Consider the following 11,269-nt stretch of genomic DNA (forward strand, 5'->3'; position numbering starts at 1 on the left):
TGTCCGGGTGGGTTCCCAGCTGAAGTCGGCTAATAGGGCACAACCACAGGAGCTCCTAGCTGAATAGGGACTGAGGCTGGGCATTTATTCTCCCAGCTCTTGTCTTGCAGGGTCCCCTGTAGTGCGCTGCAGCCTCTACAGATGGGTCCACCTCCTCCGAAGGCCCCCTGCACACAGCCCTCTCTGCTTCATGTTCTGGAAGGCTCCTCTCTCCTTTCAGGACTTGAGAGGTGGGGACCAGGATGAAACTGCTGTCCCCACTGATACTAACTCCAAGTGGGCACTGCTCTTATCTCTTCTGTACCTTTTAAAAACAGTTCACTAAGTGCTACTGAATTATCCCAGTTGTAATGTACTGGGGTCCCCAAACTACGGTGCATGCGGCCCCCTGAGGCCATTTATCCGCCCCCACCGCACTTCCGGAAGGGGCACCTCTTTCATTGGTGGTCAGTGAGAGGAGCATAGTTCCCATTGAAATACTGGTCAGTTTGTTGATTTAAATTTACTTGTTCTTTATTTTAAATATTGTATTTGTTCCCGTTTTGTTTTTTTACTTTAAAATAAGATATGTACAGTGTGCATAGGGATTTGTTCATAGTTGTTTTTTATAGTCTGGCCCTCCAACGGTCTGAGGGACAGTGAACTGGCCCCCTGTGTAAAAAGTTTGGGGACCCCTGATCTACTAGGACCTTATCTGATTTAAAGAAAGAAAAAAAATAGTCACAGTATTTTTGTCTCCAGTCTGCATCACAGTATAAGCTTCCTCCTAAAGGTTGTTGGTCATCATGGCTGCCAGCAGTAATTGTGAATTCATGTTAACGTTCAATGAGAAGGAAAGGGGCCATCCTTTTAGGAATCTTTTCCAGAAGCCACCAGCCAACCTCTTCTGATGTTTCATTGGCTATTACCAATCACATGTCCATCCATTGGATGAGCCAATCCTCATCCACCAGGAAAATGTCATGTGTTGATTGGCTTTGACCGAGGCATTCTGACCAATTGCTAACAAGAAAACTAGGATTTCTGTGTGTGGTTTAGGTTTTCTAGCTCTGAGAATCATCTTCCAACTGCAGGGCTGCTATAATGAGTGCCAGAGACAACCATCATTTCTGCTAAGTCTGGAGAGGACAGAAGATGAAATGGTGGATTTCAGGATATGTTTCCATGACAACTCCCTTTACCACCATTGCTTGGCAGTCTACAGAATTTTGCAGTTCAGAGGACACTTTTTATATGGTGGTAAGTGGAATAAACCAGTCTGAGAAAGATAAGTACTGTATGATTTCACTTATATGTGGAATCTAATGAACAAAATAAACAAACAAAAAAGAAACAGACTCATAGATACAAAGAACAGACTGACAGCTGTCAGAAGGGAGGTAGGTTGTGGAGCTGGGTGAAAAAGGTGAACAGATTAAGCAAAGCAAAGCAAAGCAAAGAATCTCCTCATAGAAATAGACAACAGTATGGTGATTACCAGAGGGAAAGTGGGTTAGGAAGGAGGTAGAAGAGGGTAAAGGGGGATAAATGGTGATGGGAAGAGACTTGCCTTTGGGTGGTGAACACACAATGCAATATACAGATGAGATGTTATATAATTGTATACCTAAAACCTATATAATTTAATTCATCAGTGTCACCCCAATAACTTTCAATTAAAAAAGTAGACACTTTTTATTAAAAATAACGGCTCTTAAAACCTTCGTAAGTCCCCATATCCAAGACTACTACTAAGAGACATAATGCCCTCAGTTCCTTACCTAAGTCCGAATGAATGTCTCAGAGTGCTGCCTTGAAGCCTGGATGAGATCTTGTGTCTCATGAGGACACCCATGCCTGGTAGGGGCACTGACCAGGCTGAGGACAACTCTGGGGCAGTTCTTGTCCTGCTCCTCTGGACTCAGTCTGACTGTGGCAGCATGAAACCGTTGTCACAGGCTTGGGAGCCGCTCATGATGGACCAAATGCAGACAGTTTCAAGTGCCAGGTGCCACAACCTCTTGCCCTTTCTGGAGAACTAGACCTTGATACAGTTTTTAGTGTCAAGATGTATCATTTAAGTCATTTTCTTCATGAGAAGAGAAATGAGAGGTTACACGAACCATCTCAGATAATTCCATCTAACTGAGAAAGGGTGATTATATATGGAGCATATGAAACTCGTCATGACTCTTCATGCCTGTTCCTTCTCTCTACCTTCCCTCTTCCAGTCATCAGCAAACTTTAAAACTTATCCACTGTTGCCTGACCTGTGGTGGCGCAGTGGATAAAGCATCGACCTGGAAATGCTGAGGTCGCCAGTTCGAAACCCTGGGCTTGCCTGGTCAAGGCACATATGGGAGTTGATGCTTCCTGCTCCTCCCCCCTTCTCTCTCTCTCTCTCTCCTTTCTAAAAAAAATAAAAAAAAAAAAACCTCATCCACTGTTCCTGAGTGAATCTTGACTTAGAGAACTGTTAAAAAAAAAAACAAGGGATTATGGGTGTTCGCATGATGTGTGTGTGCATGCATTTGTGTTTTTATGTTTGAGCATACATACATGCTTATGTGTATTCATGTGGACATGCACATATGTGAGATGTATGAACATGCACCAACATGTGAGTGTGTATGTGTACATGCATATGTAAGAGCATCTGTATATGTCTGTGCAAGGACAAATGTGCATGTGTACACACACAACTAGCCTCTCCACTGCGCACACATCTCCTGGACTATTAGAAATCAAAAAGTAGAAGTCAAAGATTAATTAGCTCACAATTTTATTTGATTCCATAAATTAATTAGAGAAAAGACAACCTCTGCCAACCTCTACCCATTTTCATTCTGCAGTAGAAAAAGAACCTGGTGACAGCAATAACAAACAAAAAAACAAAACAAAACAAACAAACAAAAAATAGGTAGAAGTCAAGTTCAACTCGCCCTAAACATGTATATTATTATAAGGGAACAGAATCTGTTACCCCAAAATACTGTATGTCTCTTCGGCATAAGAATTAATTTGTGCTCATTATTTTAAAGAAACAAAAGGCCAGAAAGAACTTTTGGCATTTTGCCTAAAGCAGGGGTCCCCAAACTACGGCCTGCGGGCCGCATGTGGCCCCCTGAGGCCATTTATCCAGCCCCCGCCATACTTCTGGAAAGGACACCTCTTTCATTGGTGGTCAGTGAGAGGAGCACATTGACCATCTCATGCGCCAAAAGCAGGCCCATAGTTCCCATTGAAATACTGGTCAGTTTGTTGATTTAAATTTACTTGTTCTTTATTTTAAATATTGTATTTGTTCCCATTTTGTTTTTTTACTTTTAAAATAAGATATGTGCAGTGTGCATAGGGATTTGTTCATAGTTTTTTTTCTGTAGTCCGGCCCTCCAACGGTCTGAGGGACAGTGAAATGGCCCCCTGTGTAAAAAGTTTGGGGACCCTTGGCCTAAAGGATTTCCATAGAGAACCTGCTCCAGGAAAGGGCTGTCTGCATAAGTACCTATAGTTTAATATGAATGTACTGTGAGAGACAGAGAGGAAGCTCGCAATGCCCATTTGATCAAAGTCCTCTCATTGTTAATACAGCCCAGCAAATATTTGTTTACCAAACATTTACTTTCCAACTCCATATAAATGGTTTTCTCATTTGAAGTTCACCCCCCCCCCACTACCACCTTTTTCTCTTTGCTCAAGATGGCATAGAAGCCTAACTGCCCATTCGTGCTTGAGGCCCTGTTCTTATGCCACCTCCCTGTGTACATATGTGATTCAATGTCATTGTTTTCTCCTAGTGATCTGTCTCATGTCATTCTAATTATTTTAGCAACCAGAAACCTAAAAGAGGAAAAGGGACATTCCACCCCCCCCATAGACACATTTATTTATGCCTCCATTAGAGAACAATATCAACTTCTACATATCACTTGATAGTACACACAATGCTCTATAAATTTCAAATAACCAATCATTTCGGTACACTCTCCTTGAGAAAATGTCGTGATTGCTTTCCTCTGTGTGGACTCAGTCTGCACGTTGTCACCACCACAGCAGGCTCCTGTGGATGGGGCCTCCCTCCAAGCCTTGCTGATCAGGATGGGTTTGGGACCCACATAGAAATGCCAGCGGTTTAGGGTTTTGTTATGAGAAAATGCTACTTCAAAAATTCTATTGATGTATTACTCTTTAGATCACCAAGCAACTCCAAACAAATTAAACTGATAATAGTAAAACTAACAAAACAGGAATTTATAAGTAAGCATGATATCAGCAACTAAAAAGCACAGCCAACTCCAAACAACACAAATGATGCCCTGAAATCAGACCCCAGGGATCGCAGTCACTGGGTACATCTCTAAATCAAGTGTCCCCCCCAATCATCCCCAGAAAAGATTGGGCTGCCTTTTATTTAAGTTCTTATAAAGTTTCTCATATGTTAAGTTTCACATACTTGCTTTTTAAATTAATGTTTTTATTGTTTATTGTGAAATATAACACCAGCTGCCTTTTTTTTTTTTTTTTTTTTTTTTTTTACGAAAACAAGCCTCTTTTTCCTGGAAGCACAGTAGCCTGAAATGACCTCAGTCATTGCTCGGTTGGGATACTAAGAGTAGCGACCTGATTGACTCACTCGCAGAAGATAAAGAAAAAAAAGAATACTTACCTTGATTAAATTATTCTGGGATGTATAATCTCACATTCAGAGGACTAGGGTGTTAAAAATAAGCTCTTAAAAATGCCTTAAAAGCAGTGGGGTGTCTATGTTACATAAATTCACCCACAAAAGGAATGAAAAAGAAAAAATATTCGCATGTTGTATAAATAGATACTTAACCATGTGGGATCAAGTTTCTGGTGACAACACCCTGCTTGAGTCAGTTCGTTGGATTAGACAAAACTGGAGATCACTAACGGGCTCTGGAGAACTATTAGACAGCTCAAACGTGGTGGCTGCCGGCTCCTGGGGCGAGGAAATGGGATGACAGGTGTGATTGTAGAGTTTGAATGAAATGGTTGCATCGAAGTGTGGATGTAAAAGGGGCCACATACTAAACCTGACCAGCTCCGGGGAAGCCTGCATCGTGACCTTGCAGATTCAGAGACCTTATGTAACAACACAGAATGGTCTGAAATGAAAACTTCCTAAGTGAAAGCAGCTCAAGGTGGGTAGTCATGTCCTAGGGCGGTGTTTTTCCCTAACAAAGGTCAATCTTTACCTTAAGGAAGCCTGTCTGTTGTCTTTTTTTGCATCTACAATAACATATTGATAACATATCTTTAGAAGGTAAGAGTAACATGCCTTTGAAATGTAATTTTCTTCACCACAACCACCCCACCACAGCAGACCACAAATCCCCTCATTGTTATTATTATCGTGTTGATTGTTGACTATTAAGTGTCCTAGACGTACCTATATAAAAGAAATATGTGTTTATTCATTTTACATTTTATCCAAACCAGAGATTTCTCTGCTTTGCCTTCTTCCAACACCCTAATCTATCATCAGTGGATTTCAGTAACCCCTTAAGACTTCCCCTTTGATTCTGACATATAAAATAGGTGGTGATAATGCTACTTTCCAGAGCATTTTCTCAATCCGTTGAGACTTTGCTTCCCAGCAATTGTCACTTTGACTAAAAAAAACTCATAAAAATTCTTACAGGTTTAGAATTTCTTACATTGACAGAATGGTAGATATGGAATTTGGAATTTTTATATACGACATTGGATTTTTAAAAATGTGTGTAAATAAAATAAATGCATTTTATATTTTTAGGTGAAGATTGGACTGTTTAATCTGAGTCCATCATTTATGGATTTTCTTGTATGAAAATGCCTTTAACAGTCAGCATCCCCTATCTTCAGGGATATGAGGCAGCATTATAAATTGAGGCATATTGAGAACACTCTGGGCTACTTTAGTATTTTTAGTAAATTTGCAACATGCCATGTGCCTCAGTGGTATGCAGACTGATCTGAGGTAAAGGCAATTTTAGCTTCCTGATGAAGAGAAACTTCTGTCTCTCTCTTTAATTATCTGGAAGAACTTGAGGTAAGGCTTTGTCCAGGATAAGAGATTATCAGAGATAACCTCCTGACATTTTTATTTGCTAGTCATACTTCTGTTTACACAGTACCTGCTCTTCTTATTGTCCTGCAATGACCCTTGGAAGCTGCCGAGATACCTTACTGCATCCCTAGCTCAGTATGTCATATATATCTGTGTTCCCTTTCTGTCTCTGAACCTCTCCTGCATGAGGGGTCTCTGACTCTGGTTTCTGTAAATCTGGTAACTTTCTTTTGCTAATCTGTGTCACGTTTATTTGATTATTTAAACCAGCCAGAAGGACCTTCAAGGTAGAGGAAAGTTTCTCTCCCCCCCCCCAAACAATATTATCTACTACATACAAAACATTAGAAAGCTTCAAAAGTTTATTTCTTCTAAGCTACAAGTAAGTAGCCTATTGTTTGGTACAAAAGCAAAAGTCAACAGAATTATGCCTGTTTTCCAGGTAAGAACCAAAAACAGCCCATTGTTTTCTGCCCACCTCAGCTCCCCAGAAGGGACAAACTTGGAGAACTTTATGCATAGATGGGCCAACATGTGGGAAGCAGAGAGAGGAACAGACCCCCACCCCCAGAATGAGCTAGAAGAGGGGACCTATATCTGAATTGTGGAAGAGGATACTTGGGGACCTCAGGGTTGGGCTCCACTTAACAAAAACTTACTTCACCTGTTTCTCTGGCCACCAACCTACATGGCGACCAAATAATACCTTCAAACCCTTTGCCCATGAGGTCATCTCCTGGCAGAGGCTTTTCACCTGGCCTTACCTTGGAATCACCTGGGAGCTTAAAATCCATCCCCAGAGACTTGGACCTAAGTGGCCCCAGTGTGGCCCGGGCATCTCTGGTTTTCATGGTGAGTCCTGCCATGTTAGGGGTAGGGATGAGCTTCAGGTCGGAGACGGGGAAGGAATCATGGATGCTAAGCCGGTCAGTCCAGGCCAGAGGATGGACTCCCAGACCTCCTCTCCTGAGTTCTCTAACCTCTCCCTGAAGGCATGGTTGCCCCGATGGGACATGCCCAAACACCCCGGCTACAAGCCATCTTTAAAGAGTCACTTTTAAGACCCACCTCTTACCTGTTCCTGGGACTGGTCATCTTCAAATTTTTCCTTGTCTAACTTCTAAAATATGTTTGAAAGACCACATTCCCCCTTGCTCTTTCTAAGCATTTCTGTCATACATTTAATTGGTGGAGTATGAAACCCAACATGGTTTGAGAACTGACTTTTATTTTACTTTTTATTATTTTATTGTCCCCGATGGGGTGCACCTCTCCTGGAGGCACTGTAATACCAAATCCATCTGCAGTGTGGATGGAGCAGGCCTCTGTGTCATCGCCCTGTTCCAAAACCCTGTCATATGTTGTCCTTGGATAGAGGAGTATCAGATATCAAACTGATAAGAACATTTTCCCACACTTGATCTTAGCCAAAAGGCCAAGAAGCAATGAATAATGACGTTTTGTTTATTTATTATTTAATTTAAAAATTATTTATTGACTTTAGAGAGAGAAAGGGAAAGACAGAAGCATTGATTTGTTTCTATATGTGCCCTGACCAGGGACTGAACTGGCAACTTTTATGTATGAGGCTGATGCTCTAAAAATCTGAGTTATCTGGCCAGAGCAATACTGATATTTTAAATAAGAAGTTTTATCCTCTTTAAAACGTATGCAATTGAATCCAAATAATCCAGTGATTGGGTATCAACCACTGGCCATTTGAAAAACACAGTCTTTCACAGACAAGAATTTCCTGTGGATTCTTTCCTTCCTGCATTTGCATTTCCATCTACCCCCACCCCCACCCCGCCATCAATTCCATCTGAATGTAATATACAAAATACTGATGGCAACAAAAGATGTGCAAGTACTTTTTACTGCATTTGCTTGTTGTATTAGCTGTACTAGTTTGTTTTCTGTTGTTGCTGTAACAAATTGCTACAAATCTGGTGAGTTCAATGATACATATTTATCATCTCGTAGTTTCAGATCTCACACTGTCTAAAACTCAGGGGTTAGCAGGGCTGTGCCCCTTTCTGGAGATTCCAGTGGAGTCTCCGTTCCCTGTCTTGTCTAGCCTCTGTTGCCTGTCTTTCTTGGCTCCTAGTCCCCTTCTGTCTCCAAAGCCAGCAGTATGGCCTGTCTCTGACTCTTTTTTATTTTTTAAGTGAGAGAAGGGGAGAGAGAGAGTCAGACTCCCATGTGCGCCCTGACCAGGATTCACCCGGCAACCTTCGTCTGGGGCCAATGGTTTACTCATCTGGGGCCATGCTCACAATCGAGCTATTTTCAGCACCTGAGGTGGAAGCTCTACAGAGCCATCCTTAGTGCTCAGGGCTGCTCAAATCAGTTGAGCCACGGCTGCAGAAGGGGAAGTGAGAGAGAGAGAGAGAGAGAGAGAGAGAGAGAGAAGAAGGATGAGTGGAGAAGCAGATAGTTGCTTCTCCTGTGTACCCTGACCAAGAATCGAACCCAGGAATTTCACACTCCAGGTTGATGCACTACTGCTGAGCCAACCGGCCAGCATCTCCATGACTCTTCTGCAATGGTCACCTCTGTTTCTTATCCTGTCCCTGGAGAGTGCCTCATCTTTCCTGATGGGGTTGGCCCTACTTGAATGATCCAGGACCTTCTCCCTTCTCAGGTTGTGACCTTAATCACACCTACAAAGACCCTTTTGCCGTGTCAGGTCATAGAGTCACAAGGTCGGAGGGTGAAGTCGTGGGCATCTTTGGAGGGAACATTATTCTGCCTGTTGCACTTTTCATCAATAAAAAATCTAATTTCCTGCAATTTTTGTCAATTTTTATGCTCTTCATTATTTCTTGAGTCACCTGCCTTTTCCAAGTTCAATTGACTTCTTACTCAAGTTCTTCCGTTAATATTTTTTTAATGAGAGATGTGAGTAGAAAACTCCATTAATCTCTTATTGTCTGAAAATATCTTTATTTTCTCCCTTGCTCTCAGTTACACCATTACCGAGTACAAGATGTTGGCACAACAGTTCTTTTTTGTCTGTGCTTTGGAGAGCTCCTTCCCTCTGCTGTCTTATTGGTGATAGAAAGATAACTGCTCATTTTTGTATTTTTTTTTTTTTTGGACAGAGACAGAGAGTGGGACAGACAGACACGAAGGAAAAGAGATGAGAAGCATCAGTTCCTCATTGTGTCACTATAGTTGCTCATTGACTGCCCTCTCATATGTGCCTTGACTGGAGGTCTACAGCAGACCGAGTGACCCCTTGCTCAAGCCAGTGACCTGGGGCTCAAGCTGGTGAGCTGTGCTCAAACCAGATGAGCTCACACTCAAGCTGGCGACCTTGGGGTTTTGAACCTGGGTCCTCCGCATCCCAGTCTGACACTCTATCCACTGCACCACTGCCTGGTCAGTCTCATTTTTGTCTTTTTATCAGTAACCTGTTTGCTCTGTCTGGTAGAATTTAGGATTTCCTATCACATGTAGAGTCCTCAGGAGTCATTGCAACCTTCTGCTTCAAATTTTATTTTTATTTGCATGCTCAGAGCTTGGAAGCCACTTGAGTGTCACCAACAGGCTGGGTCTCCCAGTGGGCTCTGGTCAGTTAATGACCTCAGTGCCTAGGCAGGTCATCCCAACTTGCTTAGAATATCATTTTTTAAATAATTTTATTCATTTTAAAAATTTGTGGGTTGCTAGTTCGAAACCCTGGGCTTGCCTGGTCAAGGCACATATGGGAGTTGATGCTTCTTGGCCCTCCCCCCTCCTCTTTCTTCTCTCTCTCTCTCTCTCTCTCTCTCTCTCTCTCTCTCTCTCCTCTCTAAAATGAATATAAAGTCTTCAAAAAAAGTTTAAAAAAATGTGTCAACAACTTTACTTGTATGTATCATACCAGTCACCCGTTTATAGTGTCCAAGCCAGTGATGTTCAGTACGGTATATTCAGAGTTGTGCAACCATAATCACAATCGCTTTGTGAACATTTTCATCACCTTGGAAAGAAATCCTGGCCTCTTTAGTTCTCACTCATATATCCCCACTGCCTCTCCCCCCTGCCCAACTCTAGGCAAAGGCTAATCAACTTGCTCTCTCATGCAAATAGAATCATACAATATGTGGCTTCTGCCACTAGCTCCTTCTACTTGGCATCATGTTGTCAACGGTCACCTATATGGTAGCATGGACCAGTGCGTCTTTTCTTATATGGTGGAAAAAGATTTTGATGAGTCATTTACAACCCTAAGAGAGGTTTTGAAGAGAAACAGAGATCCAACCTGAAGTTACCATGCAATGAATGAAAGCAGCTTAAGCTGCAGGACCTCTGACTGCCTGAGCCCCTGACCTGACAGACTGGAGGGCATTTCATATTTATAAATTTGTCTTTTTCTTAAAGAGAGCCCCCAAATTGTATCGACTTCAGGCCCCACAGAACACAGACCCAACCAAATTCCCAGTAAAGATGATGAGAAGACAAGAGTACCAGCATATTTGCATTGAGTTGAGGAATAACTCAGATGAAACTGATGTTTAAAATGTAATGTTTAAAAGAACTTAGGCTATTCAAGAGCATAACGTATTAGACTTGTGATTCCAGTTTAATGTGTTTTGAGGAGCTGATTTAGAACTTTAATGTTCAGTTGAAAGATGGAATTTTTACTAAGTTTTTAAAAACAGTATTAAAATATTTAAGATAGTTTGCAAGTCACTGTATTAGTAAGTTTAGATTTTTCAGATCTTATAGGTACTTCAACAAATTTTGTTTGTGAGATAACTAAAGTATTTAAAACAAAAATAAAAATATTTAAAAATAAGAACTAGCCCTGGCCAGATAGCTTGGTTGTTTAGAGCATTATCCCAAAATGCAGAGGTTGCCAGTTCGATCCCCAGTCAGGGCACATACAGGAACAGATCAATGTTCCTATCTCTCTCTCTCTCTCTCTTTTTCTCTTTTTTTCTAAGATTAATACATTAAATAAATAAATAAATAAAAATAATAAATGCAATTCAAAATATATATATTTTGCAACCTTTCAATTATTTGCAAGCATTTGCAGGAAAAAAGAAAACATTCAAAACACAGATTTGGAAGGAAGGTCGTTGTCAGCTCTCATCTGACTTGACACTTAGAGTCCCTGGTCACAATGATCAAAATTGACCCCACCCTCCGTGACACACAATGTCTCATGGGTTTCCACGACCCCACTTGTAGTAGGTTGCTCAGGCTGCTATGACAAAATGCCAC

The 11,269-nt window shown here is 41.5% G+C and overlaps 1 non-coding gene across 1 annotated transcript; it reads right to left on the minus strand.

The window, feature by feature from the left end:
• Positions 1 to 7,310: 7,310 nt before the first annotated feature.
• On the minus strand, positions 7,311 to 7,499 carry LOC136327684 (U2 spliceosomal RNA). Its single transcript, XR_010729855.1, has one exon. It is a non-coding gene; the product is annotated as a U2 spliceosomal RNA (small nuclear RNA).
• Positions 7,500 to 11,269: the final 3,770 nt, after the last annotated feature.

Source organism: Saccopteryx bilineata, chromosome 2 (genome assembly GCF_036850765.1).
Source record: "Saccopteryx bilineata isolate mSacBil1 chromosome 2, mSacBil1_pri_phased_curated, whole genome shotgun sequence".
Taxonomy (NCBI): Eukaryota; Metazoa; Chordata; class Mammalia; order Chiroptera; family Emballonuridae; genus Saccopteryx; species Saccopteryx bilineata.